The following is a 15,454-nucleotide window of genomic DNA, read 5'->3' on the forward strand; positions in this document are numbered from 1 at the left end:
GGTCATCAGAATCTTTAACCGTTCGCTTAAGCTTCTCGAAATTTTCAGTGATGTGACGATTTTCAAGAATGAGTTTTTCATTTTCCTTTTTAGTTCTTTCTATGTCACTTTTATCACTTTAAATTTTTTCTGTTAATTCTTTTGCATGATCATTTGAAGCTTTTAGCAATTTATCCCGGTTTAAGATTTGGTTTTCAACCTCTCTGACTCTTCTAGTCATATCTTCAACCTTTTTGTTGTTGAGATAAGCGATAGTACTACAATCTTTGCAATTTTTCATGCAATTCTTGCAGTTACTTTCGCTTTTGTCTTTCTTACCTGACACTACATTCATGCTTATCTGACTGACCTTGGCGTTTGACTCAGTTCCAGAACTAGAATCTACCTCCAGTTCTTTTGCAGCTAGAACTTTGTCTGCTATCTTCATCAGATTTTCGGCTGTGAGCTCCTGGGATGTATCTATCACTCCATCATCGATCTTGTTTTCTGCCGATTTCGCCTTTTCTTCTTTCTCTTCCACTTTCTTTTCACCTTCACCCCACCATTCTTTTTGTCTAGCTTCCTCTTCTTCAGCATATTGCTGAATGATTGCATCAACACTGAGTGAACTTGGATCGATTGCGATATTACCTTGAGGATCAAGATAACATTCTCTGTCTGGATCCCACCTTTTAGCCCTTTATGCTTCTTTGTAAATGGTATAGATTCTGCTTACTTTTGTTTGGGCCTCCATTCTTCTGTTCACAAACTTTTCTTCTTCTGTTCTTGTATCTTTGAACGGAACAATCTTTCCTGCTGCGAATGCGTAACCAACCGCATCTTCTTCAGGCAATAACTCACTCCAGTCGTATCCCTCATCATCATGAATGACCGCTAGAGCTCTTGACTTTTCTTTTTCTTTTTCTTCGATCTGCTTCAGCCTTGGAGGTTCCGATTTGTTCTGATGATAAACGGCTTTCTTATAATAATCTTCTCGGAATGGATTAGCCGATTCATCAACATACTCATTTCTGCATTCTCGTTTAAAGTGACCTTTTTGTTTGCATTTGAAACATGTCACTTTAGACTTATCGAAACCCAATTTGGTAGATGGACCACCAATTGTTTTTCTGCAAGTTATTTCCATGAAGCGTAGTGCTCGACGAACAGCACTGGCCATAGCCCAACGAATATCAATTAGCTCCATTTCTTCAGGATCTATTTGATCGTAGTCTTCCTTTGTCAGGTTGGTGTTACCTATCTTCCCAGCAACTAACCCCTCATATGATTCCAATACAGATGCCAAGAAAATCATTTGTTGTTTTGCCGATTCCTCACTTAAATTCTGACCATTTTTCAAATCAACTGCAATGTTACATTGAAAGACATTTTTTGGTGCAGTTTGCTGTTGGTTTGAAGTGCTTGAAGATGGTCCTTGACTGGTAGTGTTGGACGACATTCCTCCATGAAAACCACTGTGTGAGGTTTCTTGAGTCATTGGTTGTGAATTTTCTGCAGTGAAGGCTGTTTTTGGAGATCCTGTCTTTTGAATCACGCTCTTTGGATAATAGAGTTCCACATTTTGATGATATAACGAGTGATTGACTTTATGTGTTTTCTTTATTTCGAGCTCATGACTCTCAAGTTTCTCTATCAGCAAATCAACTGTCAGATCACTTGGTTGGATTGTATTCTTGATCATCATAGCGAAGTATTGCCAATCCATTTCGTCTGGCAAGGAATCAAATAACTTGTCTACAAGCTCCTCTTGAGTAAAAATAATTCCATGCCTGGCCAACTCTAGCTTTAGATGCCCGGAACGTTCAATCATTTTTGGAACAGACTCATTTTTAAGACAACCAAATAGATCAAATTCCTTTTTTAGTAGTTTCTTTTTGTTTTTAATGATTTTTGCAGTACCGACACATTTCTTTTGTAATTTATCCCAGAGATCCTTTGCGTTTGAATAATCAATTAGTGAGATAATATCTTCTCTCACTGATTGGTTAATCAAAGCTAGACATTTTTGTTCAGCCACAAAATATTCAATCTCTTCACTTTCTGACATGTTCTCAAAGTCTTCTCTTCCATTGTTAAAACCATTTTTTAAGCTTTTCCAACTGGGGTACGCGAAAGCTTTCAACCATTCCTCGAATCGCTTTGCCCAACGGTTATAATCTTCAATTGCTAACAGCTTTGGTGGCTTATTGTAGGTTCCATAAGCGCTTTCCACACTAAGTGCTTCTGTCAACGTCTTTCTCGTACTTGAAGTATTCTCATTTGTTCGGTTTGTTGAATCATCTCCACCATTGCCAGCAAACGCATACATTTCACTGAATGGATTCATGAACTCTTCCATTGTTAAGTACCTGAGATGTTTATCAAACACTTAGAAAAATTTTGAATTTTAAAGAAGTAAACACAAAGACACTTGGTTCGAATGGTTCGCTCGATCGACCAGCACACCCACAATCGGCTGACTCGTTCGATCGAGTGACTCGTTCGATCGGCTGACAAACACAACTATGTAGTCAGAACACAATTACTGTCCGATCGAGTGGTGTATTTGATCGGCTAGCAATATGATATCAGAAACGATGTCAAAAGTCAACAATGCTGTCCAATCAAATTTCTCGTTCGATCGGCTAACACTGATGATGTCAGCAACACTTGATATTATCTGAACGGTTATGCGACGGGAATGATGACGTCAGCAAGTACACGAATCGGCTAGGTCGTTCGACCGGCTGACATCAGCAAACATGAACAGTTTTCCATGGTTTTTGATCAATTTGAACAAGTTTTAGATTGAATTTGATTGTGAAACTTTGTAGGATTGTAATTCTTAAGATTGCGATTCAATTGATAGCAAATTTGTCAGTTTTAAACCGTAAAATCTCTCTGAATTTTAAGTTTTTCTGGTTTTATGATGTAAAAGTGAAAGATAAAACTAGATCTGAGAAGAATATAGAAGAATCGTTCAAATTTCCGGCGAAATTTGAGTCGGAATGATAGAAATAACAAATTTCCGGCGAAATTTGTTTTTGAAACAGCAAACACGACTTGAATTCCGGTGAATTCGTCTCCAAATCAACAAGAACGGCTTGAATTCCGGGGAATTCGTCTTGTAGGTCTCGATTCAGCTTCCTAATGCTCTGATACCACTTGTTGGTCCCTCTAATGGGATCTTCCTGTTCGTAAACGTAGTTGAATCGTAAAGTGATCAATGCGCGGAATTCATGTAATCACATAGCAGATATACAAAGACAATATTCTACTCTGAATCACCGTCTGAGATCTTATTGAATGATGTGAAAGTATACAAGAGCCAGAAAGAAACTCAGACATACAAAAGGTAGGTTGCAAGTGAAAGTGTCAAAAAGGTTCTAAATAAACTAACCTACCAGCTATTTATAGGCAAGGACAGAATAAGAGAGTGCTGGCCGATCGGCTGGACTAGCCGATCGGCTGAACATCCTAACCAATCGAGTAGCCTGCTCGATCGGCCGGGCTGTCCGATCGGCTGGTCTGGCCGATCGGCTGGCATCAACAGCACTTAACAAAAACTTCACCGATTCGGTCCTGCTTTACATACACACAAACAAAACATATACACAACTATACAAAATACGACTACTTGTTGACGGAAGCTACAGACGTTATTGCACTAACACAACTTGGTTTTCATTTTGTTTTGTTTTTATTTCTGAATCATTTTCATCTCTTATTTTGACCATGCCAAGTTTGCTGACCAAAAAATTATGTCTCTTTGCATCAAGAGGTTTTCTGAATATATCAGCAATTTGGTTTTCAGTTGGAACAAAATACATTTCAATGTTACCTTTCTCCACATGATATTTTATGAAGTGATATCTGACATCTATGTGTTTGGTTCTTGAGTGATGAACTGGATTTTCTGTTATTGCAATTGCACTATTTGAATCACACAGAATTGGTATTTTTGTCAGATTTACTCCATAGTCCTTCAGTTGAGTTTGCATCCACAGCACTTGTGAACAACAGCTTGCTGCGGCAGCATATTCTGACTCTGCTGTTGATGTGGCAACACAGTTTTGCTTCTTGCTTGCCCAACATACCAATTTTTCCCCCAAGATTTGACAAGCACCAGATGTGCTTTTTCTGTCAATCTTACACCCTGCATAATTTGCATCTGTGTATGCAATTAATTCAAGGTTTGTATCCTTTGGATACAAGAGACCATGTTCTGAAGTGCCTTTTAGATATTTGAAAACCCTTTTTACAGCTTTTAAATGAGATTCCTTAGGGTCACATTGATATCTGGCCAGAAAACATGTAGCAAACATGATGTCTGGTCTACTTGCAGTTAAGTATAACAGTGACCCTATCACCCCCCTATAGGTTTTAATATCTACACTTATTCCATCTTTATCAGAATCCAGTTTGTTCCCTGTTGCCATGGGAGTTTTTGAAACTGAGCAGTTTTCAAGTGAATATTATTGTAGAATTGTTTTGACATATTTTGATTGACTCAAAAATATTCCATCAATTCTTTGTTTGACTTGTAACCCTAAGAAAAAGGTTAATTCACCCATCATGCTCATTTCAAAATGGCTGGTCATTAATTTTTGAAACTTTTTGCAAAATTTTTCATTTGTTGATCCAAATATAATGTCATCAACATATATCTGAACCAACAAGGTATGGTTTTTGTGTGTTTTGAGAAACAGTGTGGTGTCAATAGTACCTTTGGTAAATCCAGAATTGAGTAAGAAGTTTGATAATGTTTCATACCAGGCTCTTGGAGCTTGCTTCAATCCATACAAGGCTTTGTTTAATCTATAAACATGATTTTGAAATTTTGGATCAACAAAGCTTTCAGGTTGTTGCACATAAACTTCTTCTTCAATTTTACCATTTAGGAAAGCTGATTTTACATCCATTAGATAAACTTTGAAATCCTTGGATGCAGCATAAGCAAGAAAAATTCTCACAGCTTCTAATCTAGCTACTGGTGCAAAGGTTTCATCATAATCAGTACCTTCTTGTTGACAGTAACCTTTGACTACTAACCTTGCTTTGTTCCTTGGGATTATGCCATTTTCATCAGATTTATTCCTGTATACCCATTTTGAGCCTATGACATTTGTCTTTGGGTGTGGGTATTAGATCCCACACCTTGCTCTTTTCGAATTGATCCAGCTCTTCTTGCATTGCTTGTATCCAATCTGGATCATTCAGAGCTTCTTTGGCAGATTTGGGTTCTATTGTGCTTAAGAACCCAGCATATGCACATTCATGTGCAGTTGCAGATCTTGTTCTCACACCATCAGCTAGATTGCCAATGATATCAGAATGAACATGCCCTTTGATCCATCTTAACCTGTTTTGAACAATTGTTGGTTCTGATGGATTTGAAGTTTCCCCCTGTTCAGTTACCTCTGTTTCATGTAAAGCACCAGAATTTTGATTTTCTGTTGTGCTATTTACTTGTTCTTCAGGGTTAGTACATGATATTTCTGATGATTTAAATTTACAAGCTTTATCATGTTCTAAAAGATCTTCTGATATCATTTCAAAGGGATGCTCATAATTTTCTTGTTTGTCAGAGAAGTTTATTTCTTTCATGTATTCATCAAAAACTTCAGTCTCCGATGAGTCATCAAATGAGACATATAAACTTTCTCTGATTGTCCTTGTATTAAAAATAAAAATTCTATAAGCTTTTGGGGACAATGTATCCAAGAAAAATACCTTTTTCTGCTTTTCTGTCAAATTTTTCAAGGCTTTCAAAATCATTGAAAATAAAACATCTACAACCAAATGTGTGTAAAAATTTCACACTTGGAATTCTATTATTTATTATGTTGTAGGGTGTTTTGTTTAGCCTTTTGTTGATGAGAGTTCTGTTTTGAGTAAAACATGCATTTGCAATTGCTTCTGCCCAAAAGTGAGAGGGCATTTTGGCATATGCAAGCATTGTTCTGGCAGCTTCTACTAAGGTTCTATTTTTTCTTTCAACAACCCCATTTTGTTGAGGGGTTCTGGGAGCAGAAAAGTCATGAGAGATTCCTTTGTTTACAAGGAAGCTTTCAATTTTAGAATTTTGGAATTCTGTCCCATTGTCTGATCTGATCCTTCTTACTGTTAGTTTTAACAGATTTTCAATTTTCTTTATAAAATTAATGATCAAATCAGGTGTTTCACTTTTCTTTCTCAAAAATTCAACCCATGTGTATCTGGAAAAATTATCAACTATTACTAGTATATATTTCTTTCCAGAAAAACTTTCTGTACCAATGGGTCCACACAAATCCACGTGTAAAAGTTCCAAATTTTGTGTAATGGAAGATTCAGAAATTGACCTGTGAGAGCTTCTTTTTGACTTTCCCATCTCACAAGCATCACAAATTTTATCCTTTTTAGAGGATATGAGAGGTAACCCTTTTACCAGACCTTTACTTGCTAATTTGTTTAGGTTTTTGAAATTTAAGTGAACCAATCTTTTATGCCATAACCAACTACTTCCTTTGTTAATTTTTGAAAATAAACATAGTTTAGGATGTTCATTTTCTTCTTTAAAGTCAAAGTAATAAATTGATTGTCTTATCCTTTTCCCACTCAAATATACTTTATTATCATCCATACCTATTAGCAAACATTTTTCTTGTAATAATGTTACCTGAAAACCTTTGTCATAGAATTGACCACAGCTTAACAAATTATATTTTAAGCCTTCAACATAAGCTACTCTTTCAATGGTCAAACATCCATACCTCATACATCCGTATCCCATTATCCTTCATTTCACTCCGTTTCCAAAGTTCACCATTTTACCCAGCTTTGAGACAAAGTTGCTGAGTAAGCTCCTATCTCCAATCATGTGCTTGGAGCTTCCTGAGTCGCAGTACCAGATCTGCTGCACATGATAGTCCTGAAATGAAATGATTAGAGGGATTTAGGTACCCAGGCATGCTTGAGTACACTTTCTGATGATATTCTGGTTCTATTAATTCTTCTAGATGACCTTTCATCAGAATTTCTGTTGGATGCTGAGCCATTAACAGAAGTTTTGTTTTTCTTTTGGAGATGGTGTTGAACAAGCTTCAGTATTTCAACACACATACAGGAATCATCAGAAATTTCTGATTTTCCTTCATGTGATGGAATGTAGGGAAAGTTTTGAAAAGATGAGTGACATGCTTCTGGAGTTTTTACAAACTCTTGACTGCATTCACTTCTTTTTGGTTCAAAATTTGGCTTGTCAAAGGAGTATTCAGAACATGTTGATTTGCAAGTTTTAGAATCAGATTCTGATAAGTTTTTATCAGAATTCTGTTGAGTAGCTTTTACAAAGACAGTAGGTTTGTTATTGTTTGTTCTTACATAACCCAACCCTTCTCCTTTGTTCTTTGGAGTGGACTCTATGAAATTTATAAATTCTTTTGCTTCTTGAAAACCTCTTACATTAATTTCTTTATCATTGATTTTCTTGTAAATATCTCCTCTTTCATTTTCATAGAACTCAATTTTAGCTCTTTGATCTAAACTTTGTTCTATCAGTAATTGGTTTTCAAGAATGATTTTATTCAAAGTCCTCTGCAACTCATCAGATTTTTTACCATCTGATTGATGTTTAACTTGCAGGTTTAAAAAATATGACATGAGCTCATTTAGCCTGTGTTCAAGATCAACATTGTCTAAAGTTACCTGTTGTCCTGAAGTCTCTGGTATGTCATCAAAATGTGCCATGAGACAGAAGTTGGCCATTTCTTCTTCTTCATCATCAGAAGAGTCATCAGATAACCATGTATCTGTTCCAGCAATTAAGCTGACTTGTTGTTGTTGCTTCTTAGCTTCCTCAAGCTTCTTTTCATAGTAAGCAACATCTTTCAGCTTCTTGGTCTTACACTCAGATGCATAATGACCTCTTTGCTTGCACTTGTAACACACCACCTCAGCCTTTCCTTTATCCTTAGATCTAACATCTTCTTTAGATCTATCATCCATCCTCCTTCTATCACTCCTCTGGTACCTCTGGCCTCCTCCCCTCAACCTTTGCTCAAATGTTTTGGTGAGCAGTGATCAGCAAAGGCTGAAAAATCTGATGATGAATAAGAAGTTTCAAAGGCCTGGCTGCTTGATGGTTGTGGATCATTGGAAGTTGTTTGTCTTTGTGAGTTAGAGATAAGAGCTAAAGATCCCCCTCTTTGAATGGTTTGTTCAAATATTTCTTCCTCTCTGGGGATCAAGATGCTATATAAGTCGTGAAGACTCATGTTTCCTAGTTCTAAGGTTGAGGACAAAGTCATTGTGAGACTTCTCCATTCTCTAGGCAAAGCATCAAGAAATTTAATGTTTCTTTCATCATTTGATTTAGTTATTCCAAATTTCTTTAGCTCGTTTAAAAGTTTTGTGAACCTTTGATATGTGTCATTTAACTTTTCATTAGGTAAACTTTTAAACCTTTCATAGGAGGAGACGTTGTTTGTTCTCTTGTTACTTTTCATCCTTTCTCCTCCTTCACAAAGATTTTCCAACTGATCCCATATTTCCTTGGCTGATGCACAAGCATCAACTTGTGAAAATATGTCATTAGGGATGGCCATTATTAAGAGTGATTTTGCTCTTTCATCCTTAACCACCAGATCCTTGTCTTCCAGGCTCCAATTTATTTCACTTTTGGGAGCACGAGAGGCAGGGATTCCTGGTGTTTGGTCAGTTGCTGGAATTGCTGGTATTTCAGTCATTGGTATATGTGGACCCCTTTCAATGGATTGAAACAGAGCTCGGTCATGACCATTAAGGAAATTGACCATCCTGATTTTCCATTGGGGGTATTCCTCTCTGACCAGAGTCGGAGGTTTGGACATAGAACCAATGATAAAAGCATTATTCCAGGTTTGAAAGCTGGCCATATTTAGAAAAAAAGAAGAAGAGCGATTGATCGTTTGAAAATAATTTATTCAATCTGCTCTAATTCCAATTATTGGACCCAGTATGGCCTTAACAAATTCTTTTTACGTAATATGGCAAGTGATTTCAGTATATGTGAAAAAGATGTGCGGAAATGGAAATCAGACTGTCAAGAAACAAGACCTACAGAATTATCAAGTTTATATCACTTTGAAACAAATTAGTTTAACAAGGTGATTGTAAGATTATTATCTAATACAAATGAATCTTGATTTCTGTGGGTAAGAAGAGCAGTTGGAGTTTGAGTGTTTGTATGTGAATGCTAAGCTTCAAACTCAAGTATCTTCTGCCTCTCGAGCCTTCTATTTATATACGGTTGTGGATATGAATAAACAATTGTTTATTCATGCAATAAGTCCTGCATAAAGTAGCAATTTGACATATTCATTGAATCCATCGTTCAAGTTGCATTTGTAATCATGAATACCAATAATGTCATGCTTCGGTCATGGGTGGCAGGATAGAGTTGTGATTTTAGACAAGTCGGTCTGTCATCAGAATTTCTGATAAGCCACTTCATCAGAAATTCTGGTGAACAAATCATCAGAAAGTTTGTTGATCAGAATTTGTCAGAAAGTGATGATATTATCAGATCCATCAGAAACGACCTTCTCTGATAATCCAAATCAACTCTTTATCAACTTGAGATTCTTTGTAGTAGATACTTTGCTTTTCAGTTGTCCCAACTATTTTTCTTCATCTTGCTGTGTTCTTCAGTACTGTTATCTTCTTCAAAGATCCAGTTGATTGAGATTTTCTTCAATACTTACAAATAAATTTTCCTAACATTAGGGATAATTGGGCATGTAAGAGTTGGCATAGCACATAGTTAACCATCCGAACATAGTTTTACGCAAACGACACATTCTAGTAGCTTATACTACCATAATGGGTCAAAACAGGTCAAAAGCACTTGGGTAGACTTTCCAATCAGAATGTAGGGTCTATTAAATCATACCATATGAGTTCAAATACTCATTTGATTTAGAGAACCTCATTCTATCCTATCTTCCGATTTAGGATCCGTTTATTAAAATAGTTACCTATACTAGGTGCCGGTTGATTTGTGATCCTTGGAGCCTTATTTGGTCTTATTCTCAAGACTTTAGGCAATCCCCTCTTTTACCGTTTTCAAATATTTTGGGGTGATACACATGTACATACGTGTTACATTCGTGCATTTCATGCTTTTATGACACAAACATGCTAGTTTCACCTAGTACACTTATAGTACATGCTTTCAATTATGTTTTGCTATGTATGTTAAGCATGCTAGCTCATTGATTTATTACACATTTGTTGCACATGTTTACTTAGCATATGTACACATTGTTTTACATGACATTTCTGCTATGTATGTTTACTAAGCATGCTAGCACATTGTTTTACATAAACATTTCTACTAGGCATGTTTACTTAGCATTCCTAGTACATGGTTTTCATAGCATGCTTACATTGGTTATGACATTTAGTGTGTTTAATCGGGACAATAATACATTCATTAACATTGATCACGCCGCTCGGTAGTATGTAATGGTACCATAGGAATTGACAACTCCCGTTTCTGACTTCCTAGGTTTGTTTGGAAGTTGGGAATGACAGAATCCGACTACATAACTTAGATAAGTCTTTAATTTGTTTAAAGGTTTGTCGCCACAGTCGCAAGGCTTGAATGTATGCGATTAACATCACTGCATAAATATGTGTAATCATAAAGCATTGTTTTTCTGCAAAGCATAACATTTGATTTAAACTTAGGTTTATTCAAAAACCTTGTTTTGTACATTTTACTATGGGGTTGAGTAATTACTTGTTATTCACCATACATGACATTTGTTTCACATTAGCATCATCACATAGCTTAAGTCGGTACTTGCTACTTGCTATGCATTTCATTTTGTTATACATGATACATGTTACACATGACACTGGACATGGTTTATACATAAACATTTTTGACATTAAACAAGACATTTTGGTTGGTTATTGATAAGTGATTTATGTAACGGGGCTATGTGTTATATGATAAAAGCATGGTGGATACGTCGATGGTACTTCCTATATATAAGTGCTTTTATTGTATTATGCATTGTTGCGTTATCTAAACCACTTGACAAGGACATGAAACATTTTTTCAAGAACATTACATTGTTTTACAAAGTATACATTTTTATACAAATTCACTTTTACTTGGTTATTCGATTAACCATGCATTGTCCTTTCATCATCATTTAATTTTCATATCGATTTCATAAAGGAAAACATTTTACAAGGTTCATGACTACATTTTGTTAAACAATTTTTAAACCACAAGTCATGAATCCTGCATAAACAAAACCTGTGTATCTCACAGGCATTTTTATGCTGACGTACCTATTTTTACATATGTTTTCAGGTGCTAATGCATGATGTTGATTGTGCTTCACTTAGGCAGACTCGGGCCTTAGTGACTTAAAAGACTTATTATGTTATTTTAATTCAAATTCAAAGACAATGTAACTTTAACTAATAATACAAAACTAAATTGCCATGGTTGTTGAAACAATAATTCTGTCGCAATTCACTCCCCGGCGTTTCCGCCACGGGTTTTGGTTGTTTTGCCGCGGCCAGGGTGTGACATTGTTTACAAAAGAGGTTGCAGGGCATATACTCATCGTGCAGATTTACGTTGATGACATAATCTTTGGTTCGACAAATGACGAATTGTGCAAAGAGTTCGAGAAGGTTATGAATAAAAAGTTTGAAATGAGTTCGATGGGGAAGATGAAGTTCTTCCTAGGGTTACAGGTTGAGCAAATCCCCGAAGGAATCTTCATTCATCGAACGAAATATGTGAACGATGTTCTGGACAAGTTTAACATGTCTGAATCTACTCCAACATCAACCCCCTGGCTCAAACTCATCGGATACGTCCGGACGAAAGCGGTGAAAAGGTGGATGAGACGTACTACCGGTCGATCATTGGATCCTTAATGTATCTGACTGCGTCCAGACCGGACATCATGTTTCCAACTTGTCTATGTGCCAGATATCAGTCCAGCCCGAAACAGTCACACCTGACAATTGTGAAGAGAATTTTACGGTATCTTAAAGGCTGCCCAAGCACCGGCTTGTGGTATCCTAAGTCTGGTGACTTTTCTCTTACTGGTTACGCTGTACCTGATTTTGGAGGCTGTCAGTTCTTTGGAACTCGATTGGTCACCTGGCAGTGCAAGAAACAAACCTCAGTCGCTCTCTCAACATGCGAGGCTGAATACGTTTCGGCCTCCAGCTGTTGCTCTCAGATCCTCTAGATCCAGCAGCAGATGAGGGACTTTGGTTTGCAGTTCTTGGACACACCAATCTATGTGGACAATGAGGCAGCTATGAACATAACTAAAAACCCGGTTCACCACTATTAAATGAAACATGTAGAAATTCGACTTCATTTCATCCGTGATTGTCACAATAAGAAATTTATTCGAATTGAACATATACACACCTATGATCAGAGGGCTGATTTTTACACAAAACGGTTTGATAGAACAAGATTTAACTATCTTTTAAAATTGAATGGTTTAAAAAATTTGTTTTCTGGGAGGGTAATTGAGTGTGAAGCCGAGGAGGACGGCGATCAGCAGTGATCCGCGTCGTGTTGTCAAGTTTTTGTACAGTTTTTTTCTGCTTTTGATAAAACCAAAAACACAAAAAATATGTTTTTGTTTTTAGGGGGAGAAAGTTTGCAGAAAATACAAAAAACATGATAAAATGTCAAATTCCAAAAACTTGGAAAAAATGAAAAAGAGTTTGTGTAAAAAAGGGAAATGATAGTACATCAGCTAGACAGATGCAGTACGCTAAAGAAATGTATAGTTTAAATGTATTAAACAGTCTCGCTGATGGTGTGCCGATAGGTTTTTACACATTTAGTAAGTTTGTTTGGGATATAAACATAAATCATAACTTGCTTTTACGTGGGGAACATCTCTCGAATATATAGGTAACCCCTGAAATCCTGTTTGAAAGATCCTATTTCTGACATACTAGGTCTTTGTACGTGATGATATCTGGGGTATTATGCCAGGACTTCTGATTTTGCGGAAGCAATAGCCAAGTCCTCGTATAATACTCTGCACTGCTTTATTCATAAAGCCTCCCCTCGGCATAAAAAATGATGAAACATTGTAAGATGCTAATCATGTGTTGTTGTAAAAAAGATTCCCAAATGGAACCAACCTAAAGTCGAGCCATCATCTCTCTGATTGAACGAAAGTTCTAGCCTGAGCTCTCATGGCCTCGCATTCACCCAATACAGATATCATTAGTGTGCACTCACATGTAAGACTGAATATAGTGGTCTGGATACGGGAGTATATTCTGAGGTGGTACACGTGTAAAAGTTAAGCCTTTAAAACACTTTATTCGTATCCTGAACAGATTGAAGGTTGTGTGAAAATTTAAGAGGATCAGTATATCGGCAATCACTGCGAATTGTTTAATGCTTAGTATGAAATCAAAGCTTAACGGTACTTGTATCTTGTCGGCAGCTGATATGATCCCCTAACACACTCACCAAAAATATGTGTGTATAGTTTATTGTTTATCAAAAATCCAAAAAGATTGTATGTTTGTGTAGCAAAATTAAAATCCAAAAACATTTGATTTTCATCTTATTTTCGACAATGGACGTTGGGGATCTGATGATCAAAGTCTCAAAGTGCTAAACAAGTTTGGATCATGAGGGTTGAATAAGCAAAAGTTTGTGAAAGTTTGTTGGTATTTGCTTGAAAGTATAAAAGTTCATTAATTTGAACTTAAATATGTTTCAGAAAATTAGCAACTTCATAAATTGGTCAGCCAAGGTCATTAACTTGGACTTGGCAGGACTAAACAGTTGACCAGGGTCATTAACTTGGACTTGGTTAACTGAGTGTGATGGTCAAAAGTTTAAAAGTTAAAAATTTGAAAAAGTTTGAAAAATTGAAATTTCAAGCAAAATGACCATTTCGCACGAAATGGCCATTTCATTTCAACTTATCATTTCGCTTGAAACTGCCTCAATGTCCATTTCGCACGAAATGGACATGTCTATAAATAGGGTATCATTTCGCTTGAAGCAGTCATTTCCACCATTTCGCTTCAAACACCTTTGTCTCAGGCGATTTCAAACGAAACGCAAATTTCATCAATTTCTAACCGAATTCTTGTCAATTTGTTGCTTATAATCCATATTTAAGTTGGTTGGTACAACTTAGATCATGGGAAAGGTGAGAATGATTGTTGATTTTACCTAAATCTGTCTGTTTTCGTTTGAACATCGAAGAACAGAACTTGAAACTTAAATCTAGGGTTTAAAAATGGTCAATAATGATTAAAAAACGCTTTAGTGTGATCGGAATGTGTTGTATACATGATGTAGGGTTTCAATTTAAACCAAAAGTCTTATTTCGCATGAACTCGGTAGATCAGGGATTTCAAACTTAGATCTAGGTTGATTTTATGGCTCAAAATGAAAATAAAACACACCCATGTTGTCGGAATCTGCCATAGAACATTGCTAGGGTTTCAACCTCATCATCAAAATAGTTTGAAAACATTTGTAAATTCATGACAATTCAAACGAAATGAAAAGTGTTTTCAAACGAAATGATGTGTCATTTCGTTTCAAGAGACCATTTCGTTTCAAATGGGCATTTCATTTCATCATGTCATTTCGTTTCAACACACCATTTCGCCTGTAACATCATATCGCTTGAACTGACCATTCCGTTTGAACTGGTCATTCCGTTTGAAAACACCATTCTGTTTGAAGATGTCTTTTCGTTTGGAGTGTCATATTGTTTGAAAATGTTCATTTCGCTTGAATAGTCATTTCGTGTGAATGTAGTATATGTTGTTTTGAAAGTTATTCAAAATGTTTAGCATTGTGTTTTTGTTGAATATTTCAATCATTGAATGTTCAGTTTGATCCGTTACACAACATTTGTTGTGTTTATGATGAGAAACTTCCAAAGATGGCTGCTTTCAAAGAGATTCTAGAATTCATGAAACGTTTACCAATCCAGAAGGCATTAACAAATCAAGAAAATGTGTTTCAATCTCATATTGAACGTTTCTGGAAAAATGCCAAGTATGACGAGGAAAGCAAAGCGATTACTTGATTGTTAGTTTGAACGGTAAAGATAGAGATCATCATCACAGAGTAACTTTTTCGTGAAGTATTAGATTTTCCGGATGATGAGAATTCTCCGACAAAGTTTCCAGAAAGGATGGTCAAGGGATGTATGTTAAGAATGGATTACAATGGTCCGCTGAACAGTGCAAACTATCTGAAATCTTGTTTTACAAAACCTTACAAGTTTTTCATACATTCAGTGGTTCATGCCCTCAGTCATCGAAAGGGAGGTTATGATGTGATGTGTCACACCCCGACCACGTAAAACAACAAAACGTGGCGGAATCGTCGGGGAGTGTTGTAACAGAATCATTGTTTCATAACACATGGAAAGTTGAAATGTTGTTTTATTGATTAAAAGAGTTA

Source organism: Helianthus annuus, chromosome 17 (genome assembly GCF_002127325.2).
Source record: "Helianthus annuus cultivar XRQ/B chromosome 17, HanXRQr2.0-SUNRISE, whole genome shotgun sequence".
NCBI lineage: Eukaryota > Viridiplantae > Streptophyta > Magnoliopsida > Asterales > Asteraceae > Helianthus > Helianthus annuus.